Source organism: Ctenopharyngodon idella, chromosome 12, assembly GCF_019924925.1.
Source record: "Ctenopharyngodon idella isolate HZGC_01 chromosome 12, HZGC01, whole genome shotgun sequence".
NCBI classification, from domain to species: Eukaryota; Metazoa; Chordata; class Actinopteri; order Cypriniformes; family Xenocyprididae; genus Ctenopharyngodon; species Ctenopharyngodon idella.
In genome coordinates this window covers 263,185-291,064 of record NC_067231.1, presented here as the reverse complement: position 1 = coordinate 291,064, position 27,880 = coordinate 263,185, and the positions used below count along the sequence as shown (strand labels likewise).

At 38.6% G+C, this 27,880-nt stretch overlaps 1 protein-coding gene across 13 annotated transcripts in view; it reads right to left on the bottom strand.

Annotated features, from left to right (window-relative positions):
- The window catches only part of myocd (myocardin), a 134,763-nt gene that overhangs the window by 106,003 nt on the left and 880 nt on the right, over window positions 1-27,880 (bottom strand). For 3 of the 13 annotated variants that reach the window (XM_051913915.1, XM_051913926.1, XM_051913920.1), the window contains exons 1-3: window positions 10,349-10,535; window positions 2,893-2,957; window positions 2,296-2,482 (exon numbers count right to left, since the gene is read on the bottom strand). The gene's annotated coding sequence lies outside the window, so the exon portion shown is untranslated. Of the gene's footprint in view, window positions 1-2,295; window positions 2,483-2,635; window positions 2,780-2,892; window positions 2,958-10,348; window positions 10,537-27,729; window positions 27,877-27,880 lie in introns of those variants that run through there. The other 10 variants (XM_051913924.1, XM_051913929.1, XM_051913927.1 and 7 more) reach the window with 7 other exon arrangements.

The window sequence follows — 27,880 nt, the reverse complement described above, 5'->3', positions numbered from 1 at the left end:
CAACTAACAAAAATACGTTCTAAGAACGTTACTATTAAGTTATGAAAATGTTATTTATCAAATGTTTTAAAAACATTTTTTCTTGGTTATGTGAACATTAAGGGAACATTCCATTTGATCATTCTAACATTATGGGAACGTTACTTTTAAATGTTCATTCCGAAACAAGTAGTAACATTTAAAAAAACATAATGTTAATGTAAACATAACAGACTATAATGTTTCAGAAAAGCATTCCATGAACGATGTATAAATAATGTTTTTCTGCTAATGTTTTGAAAACATTATTAAAGATCAGATAACTTTGAACAAACTGAAGGTTTTTGAGGAAAACATTCCAGGATTTTTCTCCATATAGTGGACTTCACTGGGGTTCAACGGGTTGAAGGTCCAAATGTCAGTTTCAGTGCAGCTTCAAAGAGCTCTACATGATCCCAGACGAGGAATAAGAGTCTTATCTAGAGAAACCATCGGACATTTTCTAAAAAAAATAAAAACGTATATGCTTTATAGGCACAAATGATCGCATCACAAGTGCTTCCACCAGAACGCGATTCCGTATTCTTCAAAAAGCTTACGCTGAATGTCCTACACCTTCCTTATTCAACTTATGGAACGAACGCGGTGCCAATTTCTTTTCGACTGAAGAAAGAAGGGCATGGACATCTTGGATGACATGGGGGTGAGTAAATTATCAGGAAATTTTTATTTGAAAGTGAACTATTCCGTTAAAGTATATAATGTTTATTTCTTTTAGAAAATGACCGATGGTTTCTCTAGATAAGACTCTTATTCCTCGTCTGGGATCATGTAGAGCTCTTTGAAGCTGCACTGAAACTGACATTTGGACCTTCAACCGTTGAACCCCAGTGAAGTCCACTATATGGAGAAAAATCCTGGAATGTTTTCCTCAAAAACCTTCATTTCTTTTCCACTGAAGAAACAAAGATGAACATCTTGGATGACATGGAGGAGAGGAAGAGTCTGAGAATGAAAGCATCTCCTCGACATATTAAAATCACTTAGCCATCTGTCCTCTGAGGGCGGACCAAAGCAGCCAATGGGTGGGCATTATGCAAGTGTGTAACATGGTGATGTAGCTCATTCACGGAAACAATGTCAGAACTACAATCCAGGTGTTTCAGGCTGTATTTACTGTTGGAGAGATTCACTCACCTTGTCGTGAACTCTATGATTTGCAGTTTGTTTACATGGACAAAAAGTTATACACACTAAAGGAGAGGTGAAATCAAACAAAAGTAGTTGCCCTTCAAATATAAATGAAATCTTTTGTAAATACTCTTGTGTAATATGATGATCCACTGCATTGCATTTAAAGTCAAACGCCTACTTGATTTCCAAAAAGATGATCCATCATCAATCACTGAGGATAAACATCAGTTCACAACGCTAGCGTTTGTTCTGTACGATTACCCACAGAGATGATCATTTACCGTGTCTTACACTGCTGTCTTCAGCTAAACTTGTTTATCATTTTGCATCTCATTAGCATAAGCAGTAGTGGATTTACGCACAAGTTTGACTTCAAATGGTGTGCTTTTGCACTTTCTTGCTGGAATGCAGCATTACTCCATGATTTATCCTCACAAAACAGCAAAGAGTGAAATATACTCAACCCGTTACATCAAACGCATGACGAGGAGTGTGCGGATGCAATGAGATGCGCTTTACTCACTGAAATGTAAAATTCTCTCAGGTATTTTTCTTCAAGTTGAAATCATTTCAAATGAGCACAATCCTTTTTAATCCCTGTCATAAAACCGGCTATGAACCGGACATCTACTAGGTCAGATCTACTGTAACGACTCCATCAGAAGCAGAATAAACACAAAATATCCACACCTCTATTAAAGCAGTTTTTAATTATACACTGGTGCTCAAAAGTTTGGAATAATTAACATTGGAAGAATTAAGAAGCTGCATTTATTTGATCAAAAATACAGTAAAAACTGTAAAATATTATTACAATGTAAATCAGCTGTTTTCTATGTGAATATATAGTAAAGTGTAATTTATTCCTGTGATCAAAGCTGAATTTTCAGCATCATTACTCCAGTCTTCAGTGTCACATGATCCTTCAGAAATCATTCTAATATGATGATTTGATACTCAAGAAACATTTATGATTATTATCAATGTTGAAAACAGTTGTGCTGCTTCAGATTTTTGAACAGTTATTCCAAACTTTTGACCGGTAGTGTATATATGGTTATTGATTTTCAGTCAGGATATTGGTAAAGCCATACAATGAACCGTAATGTGATGAAATCATACCTGAGAAGCTTTAAGGACGAACAGCATTGGTCTCCCTCAGAAGAACAGGACGATCATGTGAAGCGAATGCGCTCAGATCATTGTGTCGATGAAGGACTCTTACTGCAAATCTGTGATTACAGGAGCTGTGCGTTTCACCTGAGCTTCCTCATCATTGTGTGAGAGGATTCGGAGCAGATGTGAACATCTACGGAGATAAAGAACATACATAAAAGGTCTCATTACATGGTTCAGAGACCCACATGTACTGGCAAAGGACTGCTGTACGGACACAACAAAAACAGATACTTGATTCGCACAACAGAAGAATGTACTGTACATAATCAGTTTTGATACGGACCGTATGACTGTAAAACATAATTGACAGAGCCTCACACGATACAGATTAAATGTTGATACACGCCGGTTTAAGGAACCAGATGTTTTCTCGCGACTGCACAAACTGTGTGCTCGTGTGGTTGGAAAAAGAACAGCATCATCAGCCCAAAGCCGACGGGCAAACAGGACCATTCAAAATGTGATTTCAGAAAAATGCAGGCTTGATTTACCACTGATAATGCAACGCTTTAAATGAATAAACTGTAGCATGAAACTCACGATTTGCACCACGTTGACGACAGATTCCCGCATCACGCTGCCATATCTGCTGTTTCTATGAGCGTCTGCGTTCACAGGAGGAGATAAAGGGGAAATGTCATTGTGGGCAGGCGGAAGTGGTCAAGTGACATTGCAAACGTCATGCTCTTGGGAAAAAGACGGCTTGCATGCTTTATTTGATATGTGGCACATCTACTGTAGGCTGAAAGTCTTCTGCAGCCCACAGATCCATCAAGTATCACCAATATTTTATCATTCTGTCATCCACACAAACATATGATGCACATGGATTTTTGTCATTAAAAAGACTTGGGAAAAAATTAACAAGCTTTTATTTACGGTAAAAATAATTAAATTGAAATAAAACAAAATGAAATACATGAATGCATTAAAATAAAATAAATATTTTGATTGAAAAGAATTGAAAAAATGAATTGCATTAATTATATTTTCATTACATAAAATAAAAAAATGCATTTAAAATATATTTTGATTGAAAAGAATTGAAAAATATATATATTATATATATATATATATATATATATATATATATATATAAAAAGATGACTGTTAACATTTTTGCCTTCATTTCTCAGTTTAAACATGTTTCATCAGAGGAGCCCATTAGAGCGTTCGAGATACACAGAGAGAAATCCACGTCCTAAAATAACTCCAGCATAACATTTCCTCTTCACACTGGCGGTTTTACTTTCAGCAATATTCATCTTCTCCAGAGTTCTCTGATGAAGAATCAAGGGAACTTGAGACAAAACAATATTGTTACTTCAACTCGCAGGAATTTGTGGGCAGAAGCTCAAAAAGACAAACCCCTGGAGGATCCGAAGGCCACTGGAGACTCACACAACACAGAGCAACAAACAAACGTTCTGCAAGCGACTCGCACATCACACGCCGCCGACCCTTCGGTCAGCGTTTCCGGGAAAATCGCGTCCCACGGGCCTGCTGTTTCACACGCTGACCGTTCCACAGAGTCACTTTTATATGTTGTTTTAACAACCTTGTTGTGTTGGAAACGGCCAGTCCGCTCCTCCAACTTCAGCCATAAACACAGCGGCAGTGACACAATTACATCACAAAACAACTCAAGGCCATCACTACATTACTGAAAATAACACTCACCTCAGGTTCATGTGTTATGAACAAGCATGAATTAACAACCAACAATAGCACATATGAATATTAGTCTAGATTAATAAATACTGTAAAAAAGGTTAATGTGTTTTTGATTAGCAAATATTTCTGCTGAAGATCAATTTAAGTAGCATCATATGATCAATTTGACAAGTAACGTCCAATGATCAAACAAATGTGCTGAAATGACCAGAATATTTTGCTTTGGGAATCACTTCTAACACGCAGTGCCAGAACTATTATGAAATCTCGCTTATAAATGGAAGTAAAACACTTGTTGTGATACTTCATCCCATGAAGAAGCCAACTGATTTCAAATGGCACATTTATCCAGAAAAACTGTGTTTTGGGAGAAATTACGGTTGAAATGAATCTGACATCATTGCACATTTATGGATGGTATGAATCAACTTTAAAACAGCAGACGGCAATGAAGCACATTTGTCTTAAACCCATGACCATTAGTAAGAACGCACGCTCGTGCTGAAAAACTACTCAATGAATGCATGCATAATTTACTTGAAGTCAAAATTTGGCCAGAGTATCAGCAATCTGTGTTACAACAACTGCTTGCCAACATGTTTAAAATTACCAGGACATGAAAACTATTGCTCTTTAGAGCCAGTTCACAGGACACAGATACGATAACTGTGTTTGCACTTGAGAATATTCTCTGTCCATTACACTCTTTGAGGTCTGGACAATTAATTCACCTGTTAAAATATTTCCTTTTTTAAAGATTACAATATATATTATGTATTCAGAAGCATATTCTATTGGCTACAAAAGAGATTTATATTCAGCTATAAAACTATAAGAAAATGCAAAATAACAGCTCCAGGGAAAATGTTGCTATATTTAGTTAACCCACAGTTAGTACTTCAGTGCAGTTCTTTAATTAACCCAGAGTTAGTTAACCCAGAGTTAGTACTCCAGTGTAGTTCTTTAATTAACCCAGAGTTAGTTAACCACAGTTAGTACTTCAGTGTAGTTCTTTAATTAACCCACAGTTAGTACTTCAGTGTAGTTCTTTAATTAACCCACAGTTAGTTAACCCAGAGTTAGTACTCCAGTGTAGTTCTTTAATTAACCCAGAGTTAGTTAACCACAGTTAGTACTTCAGTGTAGTTCTTTAATTAACCCAGAGTTAGTTAACCCACAGTTAGTACTTCAGTGTAGTTCTTTAATTAACCCACAGTTAGTACTTAAGTGTAGTTCTTTAATTAACCCACAGTTAGTTAACCCAGAGTTAGTACTCCAGTGTAGTTCTTTAATTAACCCAGAGTTAGTTAACCACAGTTAGTACTTCAGTGTAGTTCTTTAATTAACCCAGAGTTAGTTAACCCAGAGTTAGTACTTCAGTGTAGTTCTTTAATTAACCCACAGTTAGTACTTCAGTGTAGTTCTTTAATTAACCCAGAGTTAGTTAACCCAGAGTTAGTACTCCAGTGTAGTTCTTTAATTAACCCAGAGTTAGTTAACCCAGAGTTAGTACTCCAGTGTAGTTCTTTAATTAACCCAGAGTTAGTTAACCCAGAGTTAGTACTCCAGTGTAGTTCTTTAATTAACCCAGAGTTAGTTAACCCACAGTTAGTACTTCAGTGTAGTTCTTTAATTAACCCAGAGTTAGTTAACCCACAGTCAGTACTTCAGTGCAGTTCTTTAATTAACCCAGAGTTAGTACTCCAGTGTAGTTCTTTAATTAACCCAGAGTTAGTTAACCACAGTTAGTACTTCAGTGTAGTTCTTTAATTAACCCAGAGTTAGTTAACCCACAGTTAGTACTTCAGTGTAGTTCTTTAATTAACCCACAGTTAGTACTTCAGTGTAGTTCTTTAATTAACCCAGAGTTAGTTAACCCAGAGTTAGTACTCCAGTGTAGTTCTTTAATTAACCCAGAGTTAGTTAACCCAGAGTTAGTACTCCAGTGTAGTTCTTTAATTAACCCAGAGTTAGTTAACCCAGAGTTAGTACTCCAGTGTAGTTCTTTAATTAACCCAGAGTTAGTTAACCCAGAGTTAGTACTCCAGTGTAGTTCTTTAATTAACCCAGAGTTAGTTAACCCACAGTTAGTACTTCAGTGTAGTTCTTTAATTAACCCACAGTTAGTACTTCAGTGTAGTTCTTTAATTAACCCAGAGTTAGTTAACCCACAGTTAGTACTCCAGTGGTCTGTTGCACAAAGCCGGTTTCAGTTTCTACCCAGGTAAGTTCAAGATTAGTTTGAGCAAACTCTGGTTTTTCGGGCTTATGAAGGTGGACTGGTTTTTAGCAGGGTTCATTGCTATGGTAACTTACGCTACATGGCTAACCTGCTCCGGAGCAGGTTTTATTCTGAGTTAGAGATCACAAACCCAAACTCGACCAATCAGCTGTGAGTAAAGTGTATCTGATGCAATAAAGCCACTCCTCCTGTATCTCTCACTCCAAATTAAATCAGTTTATAGTGAAAACATTTTAGAGACAAAATTTCTCAACATTTGCTGTTAATTATTCATTATATTTATATTAAATAAAATAAAATTATGAATAATTCATGACATATTCATATAATTAGGCCTATTATATTAATTGACAATATTAAACTTTGCTTTTAAATTAAAATAAATATAATACATGCATAATATATAAAGCTTTTAAACAGATTAAGTTTACATGTATTCTTTTGAGCTCTTTGTGAAACTATATTAATTATTTGGTCTATTTGTTGGATTCACATTGATATAGTCAGATATTTTCAGTGTTCATTCCTGCTTTGTAAATGCGGTTAATATTCATATTTCATATTTTTCATAACGATCTCTTAATCTTCGGAAGAGACATGAATTGCGCGGCTCTCTCGCGAGAAGTGAATCAAACTGACGTTCTTCTTGTTCCGTGTGAATGGCTGTTTGCCACACGTGTCACACTTTCAGGTGCACGCGCTTTGAAAACTCTGGATTAAACCTGAGTTGACAGAGAAAGTTTATATCGAGCGTTGATCCTGATCTAAACCAGGTTGGATTAATCTGGATTTGTCAACTCCAAACCTACTCTGAAACTCAGAGTTTGTTCAACTAGCTTCATGCAACAGGCCACAGTGTAGTTCTTTAATTAACCCAGAGTTAGTTAACCCAGAGTTAATGTAGTTCTGAACTTTTACACATGCAGCTATAGAACAACTTCTCAGTTCACAAGTCCAAATGATGCCAACCTACACTGTCACATCCAATCCAGTGAATAAACTAATTTCATAAAGCTACTGATAATTCATCATTTAACTATCTCTGTATTTTGACAAACATGTATCCCGATAATCTCTCTAAATATCTATCTGTCATAATCATCATTGTCTATTTTTAAGCAAACACCACAATCCATGCAGTTTCCTTTCTGAAATCATACTGTGAAATACCTCAAGCAGTATCTCATGGTTATGTAACAGTTCCTATGACATTTTTAATATTAATTTTTTTTTTGTCCTGCTGAAAACAAAAGGGAGGTAATATTGTAGGTAATACTGTAGATGCAGCTTATTTCTTTCATTGTGTCATTTCTTACAAAATAGCTTCTTGAGAACAGAAGTTAAGAACAGTCATCGATTACAGCAATTCCCTAAAGACGTATAATGATGCAGGGTTTGGAACGCAATCGTTTGGAGTAAACTGGATGGATGTGTGGAGCATCAACTAGGATTCGCCAGAAACTATACAAATAACCAGCTTATGTCATCACATACTTCGTATGAATCACAGCTGCGGAAAGGGAAAAAAAAATCAAATTAACCAAATGGAACAACCTTATCATTTTAAAATGTAGCTTATTTTTAGAAAAAGTGACATAAACAAAGTGCTAGTGAAGGCCAGAAATAGAAGGGCTATTTCTGCCGGGTTTCTCTTGGATGGATGTCATCAGTGATGCTGTGCATGCCAGGAGAATGTATTTTGTTTTTTGTACTCACTTTGGAGGAAAAATGCGTTAACGCTCATTCTACTCACATTGTTGTTTCATGACTCATCAACTCTGTTTGGATCACACAAATATTTATACGCTCCAGTAAGTCTCAGTCTGTGACTATGAATGGTCAATGTGCTGATTGATCTGATCGATCAGTACGTGATACGCATTTTCCTTCTGCAATATTATCACTTTTTAAAATCTGTTTGGGAAATGCAGTATAAAAGCGCACCAGGGTAACATTTTAACATCAGTCATTTCTTTTTTGTTTTATATCGAGACAAAGAAAATGAAAAATGCATGAAGATCAAAAGCATGTATAACTGGAATATTGCCATGACACTTATGCTATTGTTCATACAGTCAAACAAACAGTAGGAAATGATTTACAGCCTCTGTTTGGACAGGTATATGGAATCATCCTTATATTTCCATTCTCTAGCTTATGCCTGATGATTTATGATAAAGTTTTGTGTTTCTAGTTGGCTTAACTCATATAACCTGGCAATTATTGAGACTGACAAGGTATCCTGTTTCACCTGGTTCACCTTTGCAATAAAATCATACAGTAACGAAATCCTCTTGATTATTTAATCTAATACATATGAGAAATATTGACACTATATCTCATAATACCAAAAATTTCACAAAGACTAAAGCCAAAAAATGTGAACTAAATGAGAGTCTGAAAGACAAAGTCTATCAATTAAATGAAAAGCATCTGTGATGACAGAATGGGATTTCAGATCTCAAAATGAGTTTCTATAAAACGATATATACCATCACTGGCATCAATGACAAAAAAAAAAGATTTAAAAAAAAAATCAAATATGAAAAACATGCCAAATGTACTATTTGTATACAGGACAATTTCATACAGCTTAAAAAAAAACATTAAAAAAAATATATAAATGTAATGACACAAATATCATGAATTCATTCGTTTTTAAGGAATCACACTACATGACTTTTCTATTTTTATTGTTGCATCTGTCTGTCTATCATTACATCAGGTGGTTATCATGTGTTTATTGTTGTTAATCAACACTCAAACACACGGACTATATTTAATCATCAGAACTGGAAGGCTTCGATGAGTCTTGTTCAGGTCACATATTTGTAATCAAGCTCTTATGATGTGGGACAGCAGAAAGAGAACAACGAGAACAGTTCTTTTGTTCGTGCACTGAGACGCCGCTCAATGATGTCATGTTTCTAGAAGGCAACTGGGGGCAAGAAGCAAAGACTTGAAAGAAGATGTGAATCAAAAACACATTGTACCTGACAGGGCGTTTCTGGAGGAGGATCTCGCAGCTTCAGCGTCCATGAAACTCTCACTAGCGCTCAGCAAGGGATGAGCCACCGACCGCAGCCGACAAAGGAGAGCAATTTGCCAAACTACATAAAAGAGAAATCCGCAGCGGTATTGAAGCGAACGTCCACCGTTTGGTTTTAATTATGGGATCAGCCCCGAAGATACGCTCCTTCTGAACACTTCAACTTCTATAAACAACCAGTCTTCTTGTTACTGAGCTGACGGCTTTAAGGCATCGGCCTCGCCAAGAACTCCACACATTCCTTGAGTTACGCTTTTGAGTGATAATCTCATTTTTAATATATTCATTTACATCACACAGCAAAAATGCCCAAAGTTTGCGCCGAGCCAAGAGACATCTAAACACTGCGTGTCGATGAAACACAACTCTAAACGTTCAGATCTGTTCATCAACACAGTGTTCGTGAAGCTCACCCTACAAACACTCTCTGATAACGTCAGCCATCTACATTTAAATCTGGTTGATATTGCCACAAAAGCCTTTTATCAGTCAATTCCACTACATTAGAAACAAAACACACATTAGAATATATAATGATTCAAGCTGTGGAAACAATCACACATCTATTAATCAAAGAGCAGGACGGCCTGATAACATAAAACACTACAAAAAAATATGTTCTTCTTCAGTGTTTTTGTTTTGTTTTCCAGTACAAATATCTAAATCAAGAGACATTTACTAGAGAAGCAAATTCACTTGAAAAATGTGTCAAAATGAAGTGTTTAAGCTTTAAACAAGAACAAATATCTGCCAATGGTGTCTGAATAATCTAAACAAGATTATTTTTCTGACCCCACTGACAGATATTTGTGCTTCTTGTAAGCACAAACTCACTTCATTTGGATAATTTTGTTCAGAAAACAAGACTTCAGTCATTTTGCTTCCCACGTAAATGTTTAGACACTGGAAAACAGGACAAAAACACTGAGTAAGAACATAATTTTTAGCAGTGAATGAGAAGAAGGTGTAAGAACGCAAGCGTAAATCTGCAGGCCTGAGCTGAACAGCAGTATGACGGCACGAGTACTTACAGCGCGTCTTCAATGTGAGGCTGAATACGAGGCTCAGAGTCGTCCTGCGGTTCACACTGGAGCGCAGGCGCTTCTCTCCTCCCCGTTACTCTGCGCTGCCATCAGCGAATCCATGAAGGGAGATTTCCTCAGCGCATTCGCTCCTGTGCTGCATTGAATACAAGCAAACATTCATTTTGGAAATATTCTTGCTAAACTTTTGATGAGTCACTGGGCTGAAGACGATGCCTCCGTCTGAACACAGATTGAAACTTCCCATGTGAAATATTCAGTTGTAGGGCTCCTATGGGAGACGAGCTTCAGGAGATTTATTGCCTCTCACACATCAGCCAGTGTGATGTATAGTTGCTGTTTTGCTTGTTTACCTTTCTATGGGATTATAGGTTACATTTACTTTTAGATAGTTGGTGTTTCTTCAGTTCTGTCCCAGTGGACTTTCTTGAAAATATTTTTTTTTCTTACTGTCAAGTTTATTTATTTTGTCTACTAAGAATGTCCAACAGTGAACAAACTTGCATCACATGAGAATTCTGGCATTCTTTTCATGAATATTTTCACTACTGTGTCATTTCCACCAAATCTCACATGATGTATTGTGTGTATTAATAGCATTCTGGGAGGGAAATGACGGTGATGAAAATTACATTTTGAACATTGTGGGGAAAAATATCGACCGACAACCAACGGCTCACTTCTTGGCCAGAATTTTAAATACACAGAAAATATTAAACATTTCCACACAACATTACAGCTTGATTGGAGGTTGTAATTACAGCTCACATGACACACAGAAAAATATTCCGTTCACAAATGATATTTACCTTTACGTAGGGCTGTGTGATTAATCACAATTGAGTTTCGATTAAAATATGATAATCAAGATAAAACTATCAACCTTAGGTCCATGGCCCGTTCCGTTCCTTCCCAACAAACATCGGTCCGACGGCAACATCGTGTCCCTGGCCAAAAATAGTCGGCATAAATCGGTAAAAATATGTAACACAGAACATTTCCTAAAAATGCATTCAGATACGTTTGTACATGTCTACGATTCTCTGGGGTTGCATGCATAATTGTTACATTGACTTTTAGCTATGTGTAGTTCAATATTAATTAATTAATTGATTGATTGATTAATAAGATAACTTCAAAGACGTCGGTTCAAATTTCATTTTGGAACAATTTTTCAACCATGACGGGAGGTGACGACTTTTCAACGGTCATTAAACGTCCAAATAATTGCTGGGTTTCTTTCACAGCGGTACACTTTCACTCCTCTAAAGTCCAAACTTAACATGCAAATCAGTAAAATCACGTAACGAGACTTTGGTAAAATGGCACGATAGAGAAAAATGTTGTTCCTCAGGCGGGTTTCTGTGCACGCGGAACACGGAGTGAACTTTGAACTTCGGCTGCACACCTAAACGGTCAAATACACGGTAAAATGTGTCAAAATGCCGGGCTTGGCGAGTATTCACGTAAACCCAGTTGGTTATGTCTAAAGTAAATGTACTGTAAACATCTGGGAGGAAACAGAGAGGCTAAATCCGAAATCGAGTGAATGAAAAGGAGTGAGTGAATTGCCAGAAGGGCTGCCGCTTTTGCATAGTTTGTGCTAAAGTTAGTAGTAAGATGAAAGGATTTATCTTGTACTCTGTTGTGGAAATTATCTTATACCTTATATATACAACCTTATATATACAATTTAATAATCAACTAAAAATTAATTTATACCTGTATTATAGTACGCTGTACGCCGCGTTACGAGCCGTTTGTAAAATGAATGAATGGATGGATGATTCAGCTGTGGGCGCCATCTTCTGGCGAGACGCGGGAATTCATTTGCCATGCAATCTCACAGTGCATTATGGGTATTCTCAAGCCGTCAAGGGCTGCATTCCAGTTCATTTTTTTATGCCCTTCCCTCGCTAACTTCCCTCGTTCTCTTATTGACTCGGGTGTACGTCATTGCTTGCGTTGCATGAGTGCCCACTACTGGCGGAAACTTTGCAGTGGACTGAATTGGAATGTCATAAGCCCTTGATCACTTGGAATTCACTATGGAATTGATTGATTTATTTATTTTTTTCCCCTTATGAAATTGTTTAATGCAGCATACTATATGTATATGTGTGTTTGGGTGTTTTAAATATAATATAATATAATATATATATATTATATATATATATATATATCTTAGAGTTGTTTGTGGTGGGGTAAATTAAACGCGATATGCGGTGACGTCACAATCGTGTTGCACTGTGGTATATGGAGCTGCCTGAAGTGTACATATGAAGTAGACTCGCTCCCTCGGTCAAAATCAAAGGAGCGAGGGTCTGTCCATATTAACTTCCCTCGTCCACTTCACGAAGTAGAATGCACTTCAAAATGGCGGCAGATATTCCCCTGAGGGGAAGTGCTTAGGGAAGTCAGCGAGTGCTTGTCTAAAACTGGAGTGGAACGCAGCCTAGCTTACATCAGTTGTACACTCATTATTGCGGTGCATTGTGGGATTGAATGAGCGCACTCGATAATGTCCACTAAGGTTTCGGACACCACTAAAAATGGCTGTTCCTTTAAATAGTGCTCTATTTAAGGGTATAGGGGGCGATTTCAGACACAGGGAATGTGTATCAGTAAACTGGATCCGTGCAGCTCTTAAAGTAACAGCAGCCTAATAAACCCGCTGCCATTGGTGTCCTTAAAATTAATCAAACAACAAAAGAAAATGAGAAAATCACTCATAGACTATCATAGCTTAAGCTTTTTACATAAAGAGTATTGGTAGTAAAAAAATAATGGAAAAAAGTTAAAATCCAACCTGTGGTTGAAGTTGAAGATATATAGATATTATATCAACAATCAAACCAAGTGACATCTGCAAATAAATGGAGGTTTTCTCTGAACTTTATTTTTCTGAATCATTTCTACTGTAACTTTCACCATCTGTCTTGGTTAATTCGTTAATATAAATGACATTGTGTTACCAAACGCAGGACAGTTTTTCGGGTGTCCAGATTGTTTTTGGGGACACTGTCTGTTTTTGTCTTTATATATTTTTTGCTGGACTGTGAGCAGCTCACAGAAGTATGTGTTCACTGTAATAAAGAGGAAATTAAAATCTACATGTAGGTCGTGTGCTCCGTGAAACTGAGAATATCTGACAGACTGTTTGCTATTACAAGCTTTAGAAAAATCACAAGCCAGCGTTAATGATTTCAGGTCTGTCTGGACTGACAGGAAGTTGGGGTTGTGACCGCTTCCCTATTCCAACTTTATTAATACATATAGTGAGCGATATATATACATATATACATACATACAAAACCACAAAATTCTCTTATGACAGTAAAATGGCTAACTACAATGATTTGCCCTCACACACACACACACACACACACACACACACACAATCACAGTAACATACACACTCACACACACTCTCTCTCTCTCTCTCTCTCTCTCTCTCTCACACACACACACACAACTCTCTCTCTCTCTCTCACACACACACACACACACAACTCTCTCTCTCTCTCTCTCACACACACACACACACACACACACACACACACACACACACATACCTCTGATTGTTTTGCACACACATTCTCATGACATGAAACTGATTCAGTCAAAAACCTGTAGCGTTACTTGAGTAAGACGGACTGCAGCCAGCTGTAAAACATGATGACAATGACATCACAGTTTAAATTTAGAGAGAATTTTCAGTTCGTGTGCTATATTTGGACTCCAAACCAGCCATGATGTCAGGTTTTTGCAGTTTTGACTGAGCATTGAAAAGAAAAGAGTACAATGTCATCCAACACCAACAGAGACTGCTGCGGTGTTTCACGCTCTCTACATGAAATGTAATGGCGGGAATATTTCTTTCCGCTCACATTACAAACCGAAAACACATTCCTGTTAATAGAGTTCCTCTGAGAGAGATTCATTCTCCATCTGTCAACGTGCAAATTATACAATGATTGACTTTATGGAAGGAAATACCGTCTTCAAGATGGTTTAAACAAAACACTAATGTAAATTCATAATGGATGGATAAATAATTGTCATTTTTTAAGTTTAATGTTAATGTTCCATCAAATAACAATGCTTATTTTAGATTACTGCATCTTATATTTGCAATAGTTACCTTGCAATTTGGACAATTACATGATTTCTGTTTGCGAGTGTGTATTTAGTACTAAGTAAAATATGTTGTTGAGTTTACTGAAACATTTGAAAACCCTTTTAAGATGTATATATACTTATATGTGAAATGAATATGTATTTCTGATGACCCCAAACCTTTTGTTTTGACATGCTTTAGGGGGTTCAGGCCTTAATTAGAGGGAACGAACCCCCTTAAAGCCTGCACAGTTCACACCCTGCACACACACACACACACACACACACACACACACACACACACACACACACACACTCAACAAGTAAACAGTACTTACACATGTCAATTAAGGACAATATAGCCTGCTGTTTCTTTACTAGCATGAGCTTCTTTCTATCTCAACAAGTCGTCTGGCATGGATAGGAAACATTTCTGGTAAATTTTGATCTGCCATGAATCTGCTGACTGATAGATTTACACAATTAAAGTAGATATTCAATCTCTGTGTGTGTGTGTGTGTGTGTGTGTGCGCGTGCGTGTCATGTGTTCGCATTTCGCACCGGAGGTCGCATTTGAAGGCTGCATACGTCATTGTGGCGAAAGAAAAGTAACCATTAGATTGCACAGTAAGAAAGAAATTACAGTATTTTACACCTCACGAGGAATAAGACATCCTCGATGACGTATGCAGCCTTTAATTGTGACCTCCAGAGGACGCAGCCTCTGAAATGAGACACAGCTTATATAACTTTTGGCCCTCTGGTGGTTAAAAAACAAAACTGCAAGCTGACTAGCTGAAGAATTACTGTAGTTTTACCTATTAATAGACACAGTACTTCCTTGAAAATCATTTCCAGCACAACAACCATAATGAAATGAGCCTTCACAATAGATAACGCTTTATGAACTCTGTTACATATCGTCACGAGAGGGAACATCGACGTGGTTCCACACACATATGGCAACTAATCTGTTCAATAAAACACTTTACTCAGCTGTTGAGTAATACAAACACCATCATCTCTGCATCGCATTTACCACATTTCACATCCCTCAGTTCTCACAATCTCTGAAAAGCAGAGCTAATGTTGATTCTTGTTTTATTACGAGATCTGTCATTCTCTTTTCTCAGCAGACTCTCCTGTGTTCAGCGTTTGTTTAAAACGGGTGATTCCCCGGAGGTTGGACATTTAACAGCTCCATCTCAACCTTTCTATAACTAACCTGTGCTTCTCCCACACCAGACACGCGTCAAAGCAGCGGAGCAACTTCTCTCTATTTACAGATTTGAGGAGACACACAAGTGTGTACACAATATCCCGCGAAAATCATCCTGACAGGTCTAAAATATAAACACTATAACGGGCTTATCATAGTGAATCAGGGTAAGGCAAAAACACATTTTGGAAGGAGGACTGATGATGTATTATTGACTCATTATTTAAATTTTGTTAATTTTGAACAATAAAGTTACATAGTGTACTTTTAAATTGGACTTTCTTAAAAGGTTAAATGCTATCGCAAAGCACCATTACTACACGAATTGGTTTAATTAAAAAAATAAAAATAAAAAAATTGTTGCATTAATTCAAAACGTATGGAGCTTGTTCTGCCGAGGAATAAAAAAAAAGAATAAAAAAGATAATTATGACTTTTTCTCTAACAATTTTTACTTTTTTTCTCAGAATTGCAAGTTTACAGTGCATGTCACAATTCACTTCATAACTTGCAATTCAGAATTGTGGGATAAATAGTCGCAAATACCTTTTTATTTTTTTCCATAAAAAGCTTACTTGATAAAAAAAAATACCAAAGAAAGAAAGACTGTTAAGGGATCATGTCACATAACCGACATTACAGCTATTTCATTGCCATAATGTCACATTTCATCTGCCATAAAAATGAAGAGAAGACTGCCTTTAATTTAAATGTCTCAGCAGTATTGTGCTGAATTATGTGTGCTAGCATGCGGTGTCTGTTTTCACTGCGTGTCCCCAACACAGTTTAACTGTGAGCCCTGGAGGGACGACCAACATGATCCAAATGCTCAATGAACCGTGCATCAAATAACATTAGAACTATATTAAATTCTCCTCATGAAGCACCTTGCCCAGTCACAGTGCTGAAGCGGTGGTGAAGGCAACGAACACTAATGCGTTCAAGGGAATTATGCACAAAAAAACAACTAAGATTGTTGATTCAATAAATCAAAGATGTCCTGAGGTCTTGGATGGCTTAAGATATTAAATTATGACATTTCTGATGAATGTCAGATGAATTTCTCAATACACTGTTTGATATTCCAGTGATCTTGGTTAATCCCGAGGCAAAAGCTTTCTTTAATTATTCAGTTCTGTACTGAAACACTGATTAGACGTGCTGTGATATGCAAAAACATTACCAATATGTTTCAATAGCAGATGACAGATCCTATTAAAAATGAAGCCATAGTTAATAAACCATGAAGATTCGACAGTAAATTTTGTCTGTAAATGTAATCAATTGGTTTACATTCCATCTTAAATTCAGTGACTGACTGTGAACCAGATGAAGATACTCAACACAATGACTTTAAAGTTGTGCTTTTTCAGATCTTCCCTTTCATGTAGTTTGTAATAAAGCTGTTTGTGAATGTAAAAGCTCTGCAAAGTTTCAAAGTGCAGATAAATGGAGTTTTTGTCTCCTAAAAGAAAGAATCGATTCTGAACTGAAACGAGTCGTCAGTAATTCAGTCTCACTTCCTACTGAACCTATGTAGGTTTGTAACTAATTTGCATAATGGCAACCTATGGTGTTCATTGGCTTAACAGCGTCTCTTTGCCCCGCCCTCAAACACTGTAGTTATATCTGAGACTGGAAGAGTTTGGTTTGTATTGTTCATGTCGATGAGATTGATACGGTAAAACCAACACCATCGTTACTGTTCGTGTCACTGTGTATCAAATGCTGAGATTCAGATATGATAATGAGTGTTTGGTTTCCGATCAATCACAGCAGACTGGGCCATCTGACCAATCAGAGCAGAGCAGCTCTCAGAAAGGCGGGGTTTAGAGAGACCGAATCCTTGATCAAAGCGTTTCAGACACTGAGAGAAAAGAGCTGATGCCGCAGTGGATATTATGAGAAAATTAAAGTGTTTTTTTTACTTTGAATGCATGTAAACCTGTTGTAGGAGACTCTAGAAACCTTTAAAATAGCATCATAGGGGTGGTTTAATGACCTACACAACCACGATTACCAGGTGCCTTTTTGTTAAACACTCAGTAATCATTACAAACGTTTGTAACAATGAGAGGTGAGCGAGGCTTAATTATATCTTAAACGCAAATCTACTTATAATAATACTTTTCAGTATATTTGTACAATCACTGGCTAAACAAGCACCATTTAATCAATGTAATAAATGAGGCTCGCTGCACATTTTAAACACATGCAATGTGATCCGTTTCATTTGTCTAAAAATCATCTGTTAGGATATGAAACGTAAGAAACAGTTTTTCAAGCACACAGTTTTTCATAACATTAACAAGCCCTGCGTGATTGACTTTACGGTCAAAGCTGTGCACTGTGTGTACTCGAATCTAAAGGCACATGACAAACAGAGTCTCGTAAAACAGACGTTTTTCTTTCAGCTTTCTGTGGAGTGTCTAAACATCATGTAGCTGTGACTTTAATATGTCAACAGATTATGACGTATATTCCCAGCACGCCAACATAAGCACGGCGAGAAGGTCTGCAGTTGCACCGCTTGCAGGAAAACAGACGACTGCGATACGGCCAGAGACATATCTGTCTCCTTAACAATCCCATTTTTATAGTCGATGCAGACAATACAAGAAGAATAATAAATGGCATTCCAGCAGCGCTCGGCCTGATGACTCAAGATCTGGCCAAGTTGCTCATTTTTCAGCTTTTTCTGGATTGGAAAATAAGCAGCGTTTACATTCCTTTCGCTCAGCATTTGGAGAAATGTTATAAATCTGGCAGGACCAAAATCGAACAACAAATCGACATGCATACAGGCAGATTACATGTAAACGTCTTTGCTTTGGGAACTAGATCATAACTGGCAAAACAAGTGGAGGGTGATGATGGTGATGATGTCATTGGTGAAACTATTTCTTTTTCGACATCACCGTTCACCAAAAATGAATGTTCTGTCATCGTTTACTCACTCCAAACATGTAGGACTTTCTTCAGAAAAAAATATCTTATGAATAAAAGCAGTTGATACATTCATCAGAAAATCTTCTTTTATGTTCCACATACAGGATCGGAATGAAACGAGGCAGAGTAAATAAATGAAATAAATGAACTATTCCATTAACAGTCAAAGAAAATCATACTTTGGGTTTAAAAGACTCTTCACATTCAGTAATATTATTGATCCGACAGCACTGACACTATCAGATGAGAATAAAACTTAAACTGAATTGATCTGAATAATGACACTATTGCTATTTTAGAGCTTGGAATTTTAATGTGTCTCATATTTGATGAAGTTTACCTGTTTTCTTGTTTATTACTGTGAAGCTGCTTTGAAACAATCTGTACTGTATAAAGCGCTGTAGAAATAAAGATGACTTTACAGTCAAACAAGCTCGTCTTCAGAGCGCACGAGCTCTCGGCAGGAGAAAGGGTGATAGAAATAATCCATCAACATAGACAAACTATAAACAGGCAAATGACACGTGGCAATATAAAACTGAAATTTCAAATAAACAACACGTGGCCTGTTTAGAGGCACCATCTCAACAATAGGGCAGCGACACGGCATTGGAGCGATCATTAAGACTCATAACTCACAGGCCAGGGAGTTTAAATAAACACTGTGCTTCAGCAGGCACACACACACGCGCACACACACACACACACGCACACACACACTTTACTGAGAAACTGGAGGCTAAAAGACTCGGGTGTCTGCAGCAGCTCTGTGGGTGGCACGAGGAGACCAACATTAGTTTGTGCTTGAGTTTTGTTTTTTTTTCACGGGAAAACATGACATCATAAACCTGTAAGTCTTAGTTTGTTTTATAACAAGAGATATGAACAAAAGGGAGGAGAATGAATAAATGCAATGGAGTTCTTGACCGAAAATGAAACTTTCTGTGTATCATTGGGGATTTTAGACTAATGTTATATTTACATTTAAATACATATATATACATATATATATTTTCAAATACAAACCAGTTATTTTAAATTGTAATAATATTTCAAATTATTTCTGTTTTTACTGTATATTTGACCAAATAAATACAGCCTTGATGAGCAGAATAAACTTTCAAAAACATAAAAAAAAATCTTAATTAAGTTAAAAAAAAACTTTGGCTGGAAAACAATGGATGGTTTGTAGTTTCTTCACATACATTGTTGATGTTTCCAATACTAAAGCAAGTCATTTTTCAACAAAACGTCTCAGGTTACGCATGTAACCATGGTTCCCTGAGAAGGGGAAGGAGACGTAGCGTCCCCTAGAGGGCTCTATGGGGCTCTATAACTAAATACCCACGCCACAATGCTGAAGGGATGAGTGACTTATTGGCTGAGCTACGTCAAGGAGTATCCTCATCCCTAAGGTGCACACCAGCAACACAATCATAAACCAGAGCTTCTCAAGAACAGAGGCCTCAACAGGATGACTCTAAAGAGACGAAGCCTAACTCCGTTCATATTCAGGCCAGCATCCAAGGAGGCTCACAGAGAGCCTAACACTCAGAACTTCTGTTCAGACAGTCCTGAAGAGTGGACGCCTCAAACAAGAGGCCTAGCAATGCTCTACCCCAAGGGCAGTACAGAGAAAGCTCATAAAGAGCTATAAACTCAGTCTAACTGGCCCTCGAAGCTCCACAAAGCAGAGGCCTCAATACAATGACTCTCATGATGAGAGGAGGCCTAGCACCACTCCACACTAAGGTCAGTAGCCAAGGAGGCTCACAGAGAGTCTAACAACCTAGCATACTACCCTACCGCCTAGCCAAGCTAGGAGTGGAGGACTCAGTATGATGACTCTCTAAATCAAGAGGAGACCCAACAATGCCCCACACTCAGGACATCTTGCAAGGAGGCTCACAGAGAGCCTACAACGCGCAATTGCTATCCTTGCGGAGCTCTGGAGACCAGAGGCCTCAATAAAGATAACTCTCTGTAGCGAGAGGAGGCCTAACACCGCTCGCAGTAGCCAAGGAGGCTCACAGAGAGTCTAACAACTTTACAAACTGCCTGCCCAAGCTCTAGGAGGGGAGGCCTCAACATGATGACTCTCTAAATTGAGAGGAGACCTAACTATGCCCCACACTTAGGACATCTTGCAAAGAGGCTCACAGAGAGCCTACAACTCGCAAATGCCTTGCAGAGGCCTTATTAAGATAACTCTTTCTAGCGAGAGGAGGCCTAGCAATGCTTGCAGTAGCCAAGGGGGCTCACAGAAAGGCTCACTGACAACTCAGCACCACTGTGTGGTGGAGCTCCGCGGACGGAGGCCTCAACATGACAACTCTCTAAAGCGAGAGGAGGCCTAGCAACATCCTACACTCAGAACAGCTTCCCAAGGAGGCTTACAGAAACCAACTACTTGATGATGCTAAGCGGAGCAAAGTAGATGTCCCAAAAATACTTAATAAAATAAACAGTCAGGGAGGCTCCTGGACCAGCGTGGTATAAAGGTCTTAAAAGCAGCAGAGTGTGCCTTTCGCCTCCCGAAACTTCCCAACCACTGTCTCATCGGATGTGCCAAAAAGCTTAGAAGGCAAAACCGGCGCATCAAGGAGAAAGTTTTCCTCTTTCTCCCTGATGTCGGCCAGGTTTACCCAGAGATGCCTCACGGTAGCCACCATGGATTCACCGATCGCGGCAGCAGTTTGTTTTGTGGCATGGAAAGCCTAATCTGTGGTACGGGACAGCTCCTCCACTACCTCAGGGGGAGCCCCTGGCCCTGGTCCAGGTCCTTCAGCAGGTCAGCCTGGTAGGCTTGCAGCATGGCCATCGTGTGCAAAACTGTGCCAGCCTGACCCGCTGCTGCTCTACCATTCAGCCTTGATGTAACACGCAGCGGTTTAGTCATCAGAGATGGCGTCTTTGCTGCAGATACCTCACTGACCAACCGCTAGCCAGCGTCTCTCCAATAGGAGGCATCGATGCATAACCATATTACTGCATCCCCTACACACCATAATTTGCCTGTGTACGATGGATACGAGCAGAATATGGTTTTTCCCAAGACTCGTACGAGCTGGGCAGTTATGTCCCAACAGGAAGCATTCCTCGAGGTGGCTACAAGGTTCTTCTTGCGCTTCAACAGCACATCCTCGATTTCATCAGCATCTTTCTTGGCTTGAGGTGAGGAGCACGCTTGCTCTCGTCAGCCGCTGATGAATGAGAGATATCAAGCACATAGCGTCAGTTCTGGCAGACACGTCAGTCAAGCTTGCGTCAGCTGACATTCAGCTGATCCATGCCATCCAATAGGGATACATTTCAGATTAGACCGCATCTTTCAAATACACCTTCTAGCATTCAGATGCTGCTTGATCGCCGCGCTGCGCTCGATATACCCACCTCCATCCCCTACTCCTCCAATATATGACTGCACCCGTGGCTCAAAACCGCATCTCTGTTCATGTAATCCGGGTTGTTGTTGTTGTTATTAATTCCTCATGTCTGTTTATTTCTATTTCAGGTGATGTTCACGTGTATTTGTAATACTTATGTATCAGTTCTGTGAGATGTCTCTGTTCAAATATTTTGCTAAACTGTTCTGGTTCCTGGGGGAAATGTATTGCTGCGCTCCCTGCTCTGTCCAGGCATGGCTGCTTGAATGAGCGGGGAGTTTTGTGCAGAACAGTTCCATACCACCAACCTTAAATTGCTATCACTATTGCTTATTACTATCGGCTAAATTGTTTTATTGCTAACGTTCTTTGTTATCATTAATCTTTGACGATAGTGGTCTGACAGAAATTCATATCTTTCTCAAATTTGTCAGCGAGCTCCACCAGCGAGCCCCACGATTCGCCCCAGCTGCAGCTGCAGCGGCTCCTAAACCGCGAGGCACAGATGGCTGTCCCAATTCCCTCGAGAAAAGGGACAAATGAGAGCAAAACTTCCTCATAGGAAAGCGCTCGGTCCCTCAAGGACTGAGTGTGCATGCTCCTCATCCAGGCACATGACGTATATATAGTGTGTGTCATCAGGCGTCAGGAAACGCTGACATAGATGAACACGCTACCTAAAATTCATAGCGCTAGAGCTGGCCATAGTTTGCCCATCATATTTGGACACACACTAAAACAGACGGTCTCCGGAAGACAAGAAATTGGATGACGTATTTCACAGGTGACATTTTATACTCACGATCGCACCAATGGTGACGTCATAGACTGCTGCCTGCCAATGTCAAGTTCATTGTCGTGTTTAGACTCATTCTTCAGACATCGGTCATGCCGGAGGTGTTCCCCATAGCGCCCTCTAGGGGACGCAGAGCAAGTTCCCATTCGAAAGGGAATCACATCTGTTTGACAGCTTTATAACGTTGCTGTAAATTGTACTGATTTGTCACCAAGATAATTGAGTACATCACAGAAAACGTGTACGTTTACAAGATCAATGAATGTAAAATATTCCTGACTGGACACTGTGTTTGTAGTCAGAACTGAAACAAAAGCAGAGGTTTACTAAGAACATCTAGGAGCTTTAGCAGTGACACATTAGTAGTGCAGAAATTAACTGTTTGAACATAAGATATGCTTTTACACACACGTTACTGTTATATTGGGCTGTAGTAGGAGATTCATCAAGCTTTGATTCCGTGAGTGAGAAGATTTCGTGTTAATATTAACTGGCCTTTGTTTTACTCTTCGAGGCTAAAGCTGAAGCTTCTGGCGCTGTGTCCACTCCAACTGTAACACACGTTTGATTTATACAGCCCTAAACGGAGTCCAGGAACATTCTCCAAGGTGACCTCATGAACAAATTCTTAGATTTAATTGAGCTCTAATTGGGCATGATTACATGCTATTAGTGGGAGTTCAATGAGAAGAAACACAAGCTGCTCTCAGTCCTGATATTAAAGATGCTCTTGTCATGAGAAGGAAGGGTGTCGCACCAGAGCTCATGTTTAGAGGTGATCTAAAGGTTTGCGTATGATAAATATCAATCCGGCGCTCCGCTGCACCTGTCATATAAATTCTTGGTTTGAAATTAGCCAGGACTTTGCTCGTATTGTTTTTTGTGGCATTATTTTCTGCGTGTCCAATTTTCTCTCAAGATTTGCACGCGGTCATTTATCAAACGCAGTAAGTGTGTTTACACAGTGTCTTTTCAGTTTATGGCCGTAAAGGTAATCGGGGGGAACAAAACACATTTCTATGCGGTATAATTGTATTTTCATATTTTTTTTTTACATTAAACCCTTTGATGCATGATCTTTAAAACTCACTTTTGTATTATTTATCGTGTGATATTACATCCAAACAAGCATGAGTGATCACCTTTGACCCTTTCTCACAATGCTAGGCCTATACGACTGTCATGGAGTTATTTATTTATTTATGACAACATACAATACATTCAAAATATCTGGTGAAAGTGTTTCTATCTGAAAAATCTTTTATTCCAGGTGATCTAGAAAGGTAAATTAATGTAAATAAATGTCATTAAATAAAATTCATGCATTAAATTACACTGTAGTTGTATCTGAGACTGGAAGAGTTTGGTTCGTGTTGTTCATGTCGAGAAGACGCTGTTTTCTGCTGCCAAAGCAAATCCACTTTGATGAGATTGATACGGTAAAACCGACACCATCGTTACTGTTCGTATCACTGTGAATCAAGAGATGAAATTCAGATATGATAATGAGCGTTTGGTTTCCGACCAATCACAGCAGACTGGGTCATCTGACCAATCAGAGCAGAGCAGCTCTCAGAAAGGCGGGGTTTAGAGAGACCGAATCCTTGATCGAAGCGTTTCAGACACTGAGAGAAAAGAGCTGATGCTGCAGTGGATATTATGAGAAAATTAAAGTGTTTTTTGACCTTGAATGCATTTAAACCTGTTGTAGGAGACTCTAAACAACATTAGGAGTGTTTAATATAGCATCATGGGACACTTTGCTTAAATATGATCTGCTGAGGAACAGAAAATGATTGAAATAGAGATTATTGTGCATTACAAAAGTGGAACTTTTTTTTGTTGGCCAACAAAATAGTTATTGTAAGTTCCAACATCTTGTAAAACATTTCCTAAGTGAAGTTGCTCATGCTGGGCATCTGTTCACACGAGGCAGGCCCTGTTTTAAAATCAAATAAAGCATTTGTACCGCATTTTCACTGACTTAATGCTCAGGGAATTTGAAGCAGAACTTGATTCTTGCGATTCCAGGAGCTTCTAGGTAAAGCTTTTGTGTTATCATCACAAGTGACATCATGTCTCGAAGTCAAACCCAGTTATCGACAAGAACCCGTTCGCTGATGGCGACTCAAACGAAGCTGCAGCTTCATGTGTTTATTGTCTTGACAGGTGGATGAAGGAGTAGAAAAGCTCTCGAGCTCTTGTTAATAATGAACGACAGATGCTAGAAAGACTTTAATTGAGTAAAACCTCGTACCAGCACATCAGTTTGAGGCGCATTGCGGAGAAGACTGTCAAAATGTATTAAAAGCCCTTAAAGTTCTAATTAGCGCACAGAATTATGTGTGTGAAATTCGGAAAGGCTTCCATTAGATGAGAGCAAATCCGTTATATGTCATACTGCAGGTCCCCAGACGGCCATTACTAACCCAATATCCTGTTTCAGAGTGAGTCTCGCTCCAGCCTGTTGGTCTTGGCTTTTCACCAAAGCGTGAAAGTATGAAAATTGTCCAGTCATGGCCTGAAGCGCTCCAAACCACCAGTGTTCTCGGGTCCTGCACATGTGTTTCAAAGAACCCTGCTAAGATACTGTCCCACAAACTGGAACTATATGTGTGTCTGTTTGCCATGCTGCATATTTCACTGGTCTGCCAGCGCACAGATAAACGGCCCTGCTTCCTGCAGGCACTTTATCAGCGGCTCACGCTCCGGCGCTGGACGTGTCAAGAGTGCGTCCAGGACAGAAATAGCCTTGACGTGTCGTGTAGCGGACATGGAAACAAAAGCTCAACGAGAGAGCCGAACACTGCAGTCACACTGGATGGTGTAAAGCGAGCCTTTCCTCTGTGTGTGACGACGAGTGGCTATAAAATGAACAACGGCAGAAAAGACAGAGGAGTTTTAATACTCTAAAGGCCCGTTCACAACAAGAACCATATCAGCGTCCACACCAGCAGACCATATCGTTCTGTTTAGATTAGCAGGATCGATTCTGATTGGCTGTCAATGTTTTTATCGTTCATCAGCTGGGAAAAAAAAAATCACTCTGAAAGCGATTTCAACGATATGATCATTTTCGTTATAGTTGTGCTGTGAACTCTGATATTGTTTTTTAGAGCTGTATCCTTAGTGGTTTGGGTAAATGAGTCCATGAAAAAGAAAAGTATATTTAAAAATTTTCTTAACAAATATCATCAATTATCAATTCTAAAATATCATTAAGTTTTAAGGACTCTTACCACATGACATTTTACAATCTGAACTAACCTTGTCTTGTCATAGAAAGTGATATTTCTCTAGACTCACAGCAGGGCTCCCTTATATGATATATGATGTCATTTCCTGCTTTACTTTTTTTCCCTACAAAAGTAGGTGGAAAAACTTTCCACCAAATATCAGTAAGCAATGAAGCAGTTTATTAAAAAAAAGAAGAAGAAATTCTGGGAAGTAATGAAACATTTTTCTCCATTATGAAAGTTTTATCAACCTGACATTATGTCCTAAAAAAATAAATAAAATATTTCAAAATTAATTTACTACTGAAATTAAAAACATGCTCATCACGGAAGAAAAGTATTTTGTTTTGTGTGAATAGCATTTTAATGTATTTCAAATAAATTAACAGATTTATTAAAATAGAGTCAGACTGACCCAGACATCACGACAAGAGCCGGAATGATGAGTAACTAATTATCATATTCATACTTTTATTCTGCAGATGATTTGCTTCATCCGGCCGGTGTTGCTTCAGCTCCCTCCACTGGTTATGAAGAGAAAATCAATGCATTTCTGTAATGTTGCTTTATGTTTCTAAACTCCCTGTTCCAGTTCCAACATCGTATCAAGCTGATGAATGAATCTTCATATCCTCATAACCACTGATATACTGTGTTACTCAAACATCCATAGCGTTCTGAAACAATTAGACATCCTAAAGAAATGCGGTTTGAATTACAGTTAACGGATATGAATGTTGGATAATGTCAGTCATTCAGAGGAAATGTAATATATTGGAAAACATTCAACCAAGGAGGAGCGTATGCGGAAAATAAACACTGATAATACGAGCATATTTATTTTAGGTTATTGCATGCTTGAGAAAGCAGTGCGAGTTCATATGTGTGTCTGAACATGATTATACGCATCCCATGATTCCACTGTGTTACACAGAGACTGAAGAGGATCGTGTCATAGATCTGCAGTATACTGACAATGACATACGAACAGACAGGCTACAGCTGTACTGCTGTTGATGTTACTAAAGAGGTCTAGAAATCAGGTATCTGTTCCCATTCAGCTGTTGAATGAGCCAATCACCTGAGCCATAAATGTCATGTGACCAGTCACTCGAGAATGACTGCATGACAGTGGAGTTCATCACATCTACTGTATAACATAATGAAATACTTGCAATAATTAATAAGTACATTTGTGATCATGTGACTTGGTACAGACAGTCAGATGTTCCAAGATGCTTTTTGGATCATTTGCACTACCGTTAAAATGTTTTTTATCTGTAAGAACTTTTAGAATATCTCACCGACCCAAACGTTTGACCATTATTTGTACATACAGACACAGACTTTTGGATTCCAGCTGTATGTAAAGGTTTCAGGAGACTCTGAATTCTATCCAGCAGAAGAGAATGAATTATGTCTTAATATCTTCTCTTTTAGCGCCATCCAGTGGCGTCTGAAGGTTACTGCATTTACAGCAGTTCTCACACACGTGCCTTCGTCCACTAAACACACATGAAACATACATCATACATGACTAAAACTGCTTTTACAATACACCACTAGTCAAAACTCATTTATGTTCACTTTTGCTCATGGATTACACAAACAGGCCTAACCTAACCTCAAGTTCAAGGATATGAATTTACATAATTGTTACTTACAGTATAATGTCCAGTACTGTTGTTGTTGTCCGTTAGTTGCTCTCTTTCTCTCCTGTATATGTTTGTTTGTCCCTCTTCTGTTCCCGTACAGCAGCAGGTCCATCCTCAGAGCTCCGCCCCCTCATAATCAGCTGTGCCTGTGATTGGCTGA